Source organism: Squalius cephalus (assembly GCF_949319135.1).
Source record: "Squalius cephalus genome assembly, chromosome: 3".
Taxonomy (NCBI): domain Eukaryota; kingdom Metazoa; phylum Chordata; class Actinopteri; order Cypriniformes; family Leuciscidae; genus Squalius; species Squalius cephalus.
The window spans coordinates 41335244-41344691 of NC_137124.1; the positions used below are offsets into that span (position 1 = coordinate 41335244).

Consider the following 9448-nt stretch of genomic DNA (forward strand, 5'->3'; position numbering starts at 1 on the left):
CCAGAGTTATGCACCTTGATTAGCTTGTTCAGGTGTGCTGGACTAGGTTGGAGTAAAGCTCTGCATGTAAGTGGACCTTGAGAGACAATGTTGAGATCTCCTGCAATATGTTCTGAACTTACAACACTGGGACACCTGAACACTGGAACACTGAGACCAAAGTCCTGCAGAGTTTCTGGTGATCCTGGATCAGCTGCTCAGGTCTGCTTAATTGGGTTTGGAGATAAACTCTGTGATCAGAACTAGATGGCAAACAATACTGTAAAGGGGAGAAGACAAACAATATTATTTTGTTGTAAATAATTTGTTCTCTGTTCATCTGCTTACCTGTACAAAGTATGCATCATGAATAAGCGGTAGGCTTAATTTGATATTTTAATAACACTGTTTTACTACATTAATACTAACTACAAACCTGATAAAAATGACTGGGCAGTGGAGGAAAGCCTTAGTTTGCCCTCCAGGTGGGCGTAATGGTGCGACGTGACGTCACATGCTAACTATGAATTAACCATATTACAGTGCATACTTTTATATAAATAAATTAGCTTATTCCCATTCATCCATTGACCAATTGTCAGCAAAACCTTTACAAAAATATCTCATCTACACATAAGTGATTAAAAGCCCAAACTTACAGCTCAAGTCTAGTCAACCTAACGTTACCTCTAACGTTAGCTAGCTAAAGATGCTAACGGACTTTTTCGAAGACACTAAACCATTTCTATTAAGTAAATATTCAACGAAAGCGAGTGATTTACATGAAAGAAAGTCTCAGAAACATTTGTATGTACTATTTGTGTAATTTTATGAACTAAACTTACCTTAAAGTTGTTAAAACAACAGCCCAGCTAACACACGACGTCGCAGTTACGTAATTTATTCGTACTTTTTGGTCATTTCATGACTTACCAACTGACAACGTAACTACAACGTCGTATGCTCGGAATTTCATTACCATCATATTACCAAACCACAACGTCGTCAGTACGTCCTCCTAACGTTATAAGATAACCAACTACGTTCCAGATACGTACTCTATTCGTAATATCTTGGTAATTTCATGACTTACTGGCAACGGAATTGCAACGTAACAGGACCGTAATTTCATTACCATCATATTACCAACCCACAACGTCGTCAGTACGTCCTCCTAAGGTTATAAGATAACCAACAACGTTCCAGATACGTACTCTATTCGTAATAACTTGGTAATTTCATGACTTACTGGCAACGGAACTGCAACGTCACGGGCCCGTAATTTCATTACCATCTTATCAGACTGCATTTCTATGAAATATTTTATTTGTTTCAATTGTTTGTTTAGTATTCCGTACTGTACGTTTGCAATACGTTCATTTTATTCAAGTAAGGTTATAATTTTATATGTTGTTTGTAAATGTTGCGTGGCTTTGACTTTTTAATGGGCGTGCGCGTGAACCTTCGAGTCGCCCTCAAACACTGGAGCGGAGATGAGTTGCCATGGAAACGGCGCGTCACCGACCGCCCCACTGACTGCAACTGACAAAGCGGCAGAACTCCGTCTCTCGCTGTTGTTTTCACTGCTTTCAGGTGAGTTTAGTCTCTAAAATCACACAAATAATACACACAACTGTTCTTGACACTTCTCGTACTTGTAATTGATACGCTTCTGTTGAATATTTGCTTTATAGAAATGGTTTAGTGTCTTAGGAAAAAGTCCGTTAGCATCTCAACCGTTTTCAGAAGAGATAACGTTATGCTAACTTCATAGCTTGAGCTTTTGATATGAAAGTTTAGGATTTTAATCACATCTTATGGGTAGATGAGAGGTTTTGATAGTTTTGTAAAAAATAAGTTAGTTTGGAAGTGAGCTAATTTATTTAACATAAACGTATTTAACATAAACGTACTGGATGACGTCACTTAACGTTACATGGAGTGTGAAAATTGGCTGAAACTAGCTCAGTGGTAAACACAAATTGATAAAACTAGTTCTGTGATTTCAGCATCAACAAAATAATCCTTCTACAACAGAGGGAAGCTCCACGACTTCAATATTTCTGAAGAAAGCTGCTGCCAGAGAAGTTGGAAACAGGTGAAGTGAGGAAGCTCATTAAATAACTTCATATCCATTTTCTCACAATATTTTGTCACCTAACTTACTGTACATCACCATGCATCTGTTATTTTAAATTCTCATATTTACATTTACATTTATTTGTTTAATTTATTTTAAGAAAGTTTTGACATCCAAACTTAAGTGAAACTGTATGAGCAATATGAATAAGTGAATAAGTAAAACTAAGGCCATGTTTTCTTTTTAAAATCAGATGATTTCCTATTAATTCAATAGAATGTAAGGGAATAACTCTAGAATAACCTTTCTGATAATATTTGGGGCCCAGAAACACTATCCTAATTTAAATCTAGATTAAAGACACATCTCTTTAGCCAAGCATTCAATTAACACATCTCATAATCTTGCACTATATGTGATGAAATAGTAAAAAGTGCACATGACCATCTTTTGCCTGAAATAATATGAACAGCAGCAATGCTAATCTTTCTCCTGTTGTCTCCCTGTTTCTATCTCAGGATGCTCAGCATATTTTACTAGAGATTACAGCAGCTCCAGTTCGGATCCAGCCTCACTTGGGAAGACTTCTAATGACATCAACACTCTTGAAGACAATGTGTTTAAACAATTTTCAGATGTTAAATGATATTTTAAAGTGTTTAAACTAATTTAAGTTATGTCAGGTAGTACAGCAAAAATATTATGTATTGTAGTTGTACCACCTGACATGGAAAGTGTACCACCAACCTACCCATACTTGAAATTAGCAGTTTTTATCAGTATTTGAAAGAGCTCTACAAACTTTTTCACTCTGCCAAAGAGATCAGTTAGGCTCCTCTGGACGATGCATTATCATGTTTACTGGTATTACCTTGTAAATTCATAATAACATTTGAGAATATACAAATGGCGGACAAAAGTTTCTCAATTATCTCAACAGCTTTAAAACTACTGATATTTATAAAAAACAATTATATGAAAGGCTTCAAACCTAAAATTATGAAATAGTTTTTATTTTGTTATTATTAAGACACCATTTTAAATTGTTTTCTTAATCTGTTTATTTGTTCGGACAGTTGCACCACCACCTGACATTTTAGGAGTTTAATGCTGCCTTCAGGAATAATCATAAATAGGCCTAGTTTCCTAGTTAAAAAAAAAAAGGACATTGTAATTATGACTTCAGAAGAAGAAAAGCAAAATAAGTATTATTAAATGTACAAAAAAATGATTTCAAACTAAGGTTTTATAGAATATAGTGATACATGTCATTAAGTTATCAAATTATTTTAAAAGGAAATAATGCACTTGCCACAACATAACTTTGTGACAATGTTTAGAAAAATATACAAGCGATTTTTAAACAAAACTGTCTTATATAGATTCTATCTTTCAGTGCTAATTGCTTTGTGTATTTAAATGTTAAATGGGAAAACACTCAACTGTTCTTTTTTCTTGCATTTTTCTTTTCTTATTCTTGCTTTGTTATTAGGGCCACCAAAATGAAGACGTGTAGGAGTAGTTTGATGTTCAAGCTTTTGAGGAAAATCTTGTTCATTTAAATGTATAACCTGTTTGCAAACTGTTTTTGCTGTTTGTGCTTTGTTCTATAGTAAATTAACTGAATTAACCAAATTTTGAGTCTGTATATCGTTCATATGTCGTTGAAAAAGTCTCTAAAATAGTTTTGGGCCAATGAGGACAAGTTAAATTAGACCACTGCATGTCCGCCCATATTATTAAAAACTAAAATGACCAACTGGTTACCAACACACGACTGTCGATCCACAACGTTGCCACGACGTCGCCGTTACTTGCTGACAACGTTACAAAGTTACGTTGTAGCAACGTATCTGGGAATTTCACTTTTCCGGTTGCCAAGACGTAACTAATTACGTCGCCACGACGAAAGTTTGGTCACCAGATTACGTTGCAGTTACGTAACAGTCACGTATTTGTGTTAGCTGGGAGTGATAGACGGAGTTTCGCTGATTGTCGGTTGAGCTGCTGCCTCGTTTCCATGGTAACGTCCTCCGCTCCAGTTCAAATGCGGCTTGAATGTTCAGCGCGCGCGCCCATTAAAACACGTAAAAGTCACGCAGCATTTACATTTAGATTGATGGAATGAATTATTTGATAATCAGCTAAAATATCATGAAACCTGATATATTATTAAGTGGATAGTAGGCCTGTGGCCATCGCAAACTGTAAATTGAATGAAAATATCCCATACACAAAATAAATATATTTGAAATATATTTTCAGTATTTTGGAATATATGCAAATATTTGAAATTGGCCCAATAAATATATCACACTTAACATCATATATTTTTGTTATATTTCAGAATATATTTCAATGTATTTTTTTCTGTATGGGTCCCCAAAAGTGTCAAAATATATGTGGAATATTTTCCAAATACATTGAAATATATTCTGAAATATTACAAAAATATATGATGTTAAGTGTGAAATATATTTATTGGGCCAATTTCAAATATTTGCATATATTCCAAAATATATACTGAAAATATATTTCAAATATATTTCTTTTGTGTATGGGATGAAAGCATTAAAAATGTAAAACAATGTTTCAAATCATATATAATAGGCTACATTATAACATAATATATGTCTACCTTTAGAAATGGTAAACGAGGTAAACGAAAATAGCAAAAACTACATGATATAATTAATTATGAACATATTTTCATAAAGTATGTCAATCATCATTAGAGCGTCACCCTCAGGCTGCATGAATGCAAGGACATTAACATTTTTCCAAAAGTTTATAGGCTATTTAATGAGAAGAGACGACTGAGAGTAAGCATTCACATATCACCTCTAAATCCTTTTGATACTTGATATTCAGGCTGCCTACAGCGGTCTCGTCTGTTAGGCTACTCGGTCAATGAAGAATCGCTTTAATGTTAAAATGTATTTTATACACAAACAGAACGTAGCCTACCATTGGAGATTTGGCATGGTTGTATTAATACTGTCGTGACGTTTCTTTTGAAACCTATTTCAACGTGCAGACTACGTTTTTTTAACACCTAAATAAAACGTCTCGCCAAAGTTGCATTTTGGTCTGGTTTTGTTTTCGTAGTAGACGAACGTGATATTTACGTTTTTTTGACTACCTAAAGAAAACATACCTGGTTGCTATTTTCACAACGTTTCTAAAACGTTTTATTTTGGTTACATTATTTTTTTTTTATTTTAGGTGTGGTTTCTTAAACGTTTTTAAAACTGCAACATTACCTAATTGCAACCAAAAAACAACGTTGTGAAACGGTAAAAACGTTTTGTGTTTGCTGGCAGAACGCACCATTGGAGATTTGGCATGGTTGTATTAATATTGTCGTGGCGTTTCTTTTAAAACCTATTTCAACGTGCAGACTACGTTATTTTAACACCTAAATAAAACGTCTCGCCAAAGTTGCATTTTGGTCTGGTTTTGTTTTCGTAGTAGACAAACGTGATATTAACGTTTTTTTGACTACCTAAAGAAAACATACCTGGTTGGTATTTTCACAACGTTTCTAAAACGTTTTATTTTGGTTACATTCTTTTTTTTATTTTAGGTGTGGTTTCTTAAACGTTTTTAAAACGTTGCACTGCAACATTACCTAATTGCAACCTAAAAACAACGTTGTGAAACGTTGTAAAAACGTTTTGTGTTTGCTGGGGATACACTAGCGATCGTAGCTCGGACAGAGCAGGTGGAATGAACCATTGTAAGGGGGAGGGGTGTGACTGAAACAGTAAATACATTATTTGTTTTTTAAATATTAAATCTATGGTCAAAACGGACAAAATACACATTTAGTGCATGAGGGGCCCTAGCACATTTAATGTATGTATAAAAAAGAGAAAAGAAATAAGAAAAGAAAAAGGGGGTCTGCTCTTATGGGCCCTTCCACCCCTTTACGGCGCCCTTGACCATAGGACGTTAGTTGGCTTGAAAAATTACCCATAGAGAGGAGTATTTTGCTAAATATATGCACTATATGACATATTTATTATATATTTTTTTAATTATTTTAATTATAGTCTGCTTCGCGTCGTGACCGCATTACCACCTCGGGTGTGCATTATTTTTTCTAATAATTCAACGGCCTGTCGTCAATTATTCCTTACTTGTATCGTTAAAATATTATAACATTGTTATTGTAATAAAAAACGCATTATATTTGAGTTGTTATTTTTGAACTTTAAGAATAATACAAGTTGACAGGGCTCTATGTTTACAGAATTAGGCCTAAGTGAGAGATTTTTTTTCTTGAGAAAAATTAACATGTATCTACTTTGCCTAATATTTATCCACATTAATTTATACTGAATCAAGATCGAAATCAAATCGCAAGAATTGAATTTAAATTTTGAAATTTGTGTCAGGCAATAATAAGAAAACAGTAGCCTACCAGTCATTGTACCATGTAAACATTCTAAGGTGTTGTCAATAATTTAATAAAATTCTGTTTAGTTACCAAATGTTTTGACAATCACAATAACTTAATTCTGATGCAGGTTTTTATTTATTTTATAAGCAGTTTATTAAAACAGATATAGGCTAAATGCGTTATTCTTGATTTATAAGCATATCTATAATGTGTTTAATAATTGTATTTTCATACTTTATTAATGATCAATTTATAATTTCTAAATTATTACATTACACACCAGTTATTTAGGAGTTGTCAGTGGTTCATAAGATCAGTTAGAAAGTGTAAGTAAATGATTAATTAACTATTTAAAGGTGCATCATATAGTAACAGTTACTCAGTGTGTTAATAAATGCTTTAATAAACTATTTAAAGGTACAAAATACATATTATTTAGACATTTGTGTTAATAAATGCTTTATTAACATAAGATATTTAAAGGCTCAGTTATTTTCTGAACAGTAAAAGGAAACAAACACAACACGAGTTATACAGAACATGCTTATTACTCTGTGTTGTGTTTGTTTCCTTTTACTCTACAGTGGTTCTCAATCCTGGTCCTATGCTCTGCAGTAGTTATAACCCTATGGCACCTGTCAAAATGATTGATGACTTCCGGTCCCGCCCCCAGATAAGACATCTGGTCACCGCCCTTCCGGTTTAGCTTTGACCTGTCCCGCCCTTTCTGCCGTGTATTGATATGGATATGGATTGGCCCTATCGACCGTTCGATCATGCGTTTTGACAGTTTTATCTACCGCATGTTGTTTTTATCTACCGGTGTCTTTCCGGCATTTGTTGTTATGGTTTGCCCTATTGTCCTAGCTAGTCGTAGATCATGTGGTTTTGACAGAAAGTTTTTGACCCTATTTGACCCTTTTTATCCGTAGATCATGTGGTTTTGACAGAAAGTTTGAAGACTGTGTCACACAAGCATTGTCTCTTGTGCACACAAGCTGGGTGTATTTTCTGTGTTTGTGATAGACATCTGTTTTGACAGAAAGTTTGAATTTGTTGTCCAGTTCAGTTATGTGTTTGTGTGTGTGTGTGTGTGTGTGTGTATGTGTGTCTGGCTATATGGCATCACAAGTGCTGTTAGGAAATGTGTCAGCATCTGATATGATCCCTCCACATTCCTGAGGTAGCAGCAAAAGTGAGAAAAAAGAGAGTTGGTCCCTAATCATGTTTTATATTTCACACAAATGATATACAATAATATCTTAGCAAAAAATCTACTGAAACCATTTAATTCAGTTTTAGAGAAACAAAAGAATAAAATGAATAAGGATTTTACTAAATACTAAAACCTATCACAAAAAAAAAAGAGTTGAAAACATACTGTTCTTTAAAAAGTATAAATGAAAAGATTATAAAATAATTTAACCAAGGTTGAAAACATACCGTTCTTTTAAAGTATAAATGAAAAGATTATAAAATAATATAACATAAATGTCAGTGTTTCTCTCTCTCTCCTCCTAGGTTTATTCAGCGATCAGAATGAGACAATAGGGCTAAATTTATTTCAAAGTTTAAATTATATCTTTATAAAATGTTGTTTTTTTTATTTATTTTTTTTTAATTAAATTTAATACATTTATTAAAAGTCGTAATAATGTTTTTAAATTCAATACATTATTAAAAGTTGTAAAACAAAAACACTGTTTTTTCTGAATGCCTCTCCAGCCAGAGTAGTGTGCCTGTGTGTGTGTGTCTGTGTGTGTCTGTGTGTGTGTGTGTGTGTGTGTGTGTGCGTCCTCTGACATGACCCCCTCCACATTCCTGAGGTAACAGTGAAAGTGAGAAAAAGAGAGTTACCCTAATCATGTTTTATATTTCACACAAATAATATGCAATAATATCTTACTAAAAATCTACTGAAACCATTTAATTCAGTTTTAGATAAACAAAAGAATAAAAAAATCATATTACATAAACATTCCGTTCTTTAGGCCTATAAGTGTATAAAATAAAATAGCTATCTTGCTAATTTAACTAAAGTTGAAAACCATTCAATTCTTTATAAAAGTATATAATTAAACGCTTATAAAATAAATATCTTATTGATCCAATTGTTTTTGATAAACAAAAGAATAAAAATCATATTACATAAAAAAGGGTATACATTAAAATGGTTATCTTGCTAATTTAACTAAAGTTGAAAAACATTCTGTTCTTTAAAAGTATATAAAAAAAAATAAAAATAAAAATCTACTGAAATTTCAGTTTTAGATAAAAATAAAATTCATCTAAGTCTGCTGACTGAAGATTTCATGAAGCACCAGACAAATGGTATGTTTGTGTGTGTGTGTGTGTGTGTGTGTGTGTGTGCGTACGTGTGTCTGTGACAGGTTCCGGTAAATTAGCGTGCCGTCATCTTTCTGAATTTATTTCAAAACATAATCGTAAAAGTTTAAATATGATCTTTTAAAATTAAAAGACTGTTTAAATAAAATCTTTAAAGTTTGAATACATTCATATCTTCTATTTATCTTTTAGAAGATTACTGTAATGATTTTGTTTAATGGTGACCTAAAGTATAATTGTTATTAAACAATGTCTGTCTGTTCAAAAACTTTAGATTGTAGAAAAACTGTACTTTTTAGTCGTTTTAAATCTCATTTATATGAAAAGATTCAATCAGCATTTTTTTGTCCATGCGGGGTTTAAATTTTTATGGTGGGGGCTTTCCATAGCTATAATGAATTTTGTACCGTACACCTAAACACAGAAAACTACATTTGTACATTTTCAAAATGAAATAAATAAATAAATAAATCATTTAATATCATTTTGTGCACACACACGGTTCTAAAAAATAAACTAATCTCTATTTTAAATTAAATTATTATTAATAACATATGTTACTAAAATGTAAACAAAGTTTTAGCTAAATAAATATATAAACAAAAACACCTTACAGCCCCAGATCCTTCAGAGATAAA

General features: G+C 32.7%; 1 long non-coding RNA gene across 1 annotated transcript; it reads left to right on the forward strand.

The window, feature by feature from the left end:
• The first annotated feature begins 1424 nt into the window (after nucleotides 1–1424).
• Nucleotides 1425–3645, forward strand: LOC307156534. The gene is made up of 3 exons (XR_013820728.1): nucleotides 1425–1572; nucleotides 1989–2077; nucleotides 2578–3645. It is a non-coding gene; the product is annotated as an uncharacterized lncRNA (long non-coding RNA).
• Nucleotides 3646–9448: the final 5803 nt, after the last annotated feature.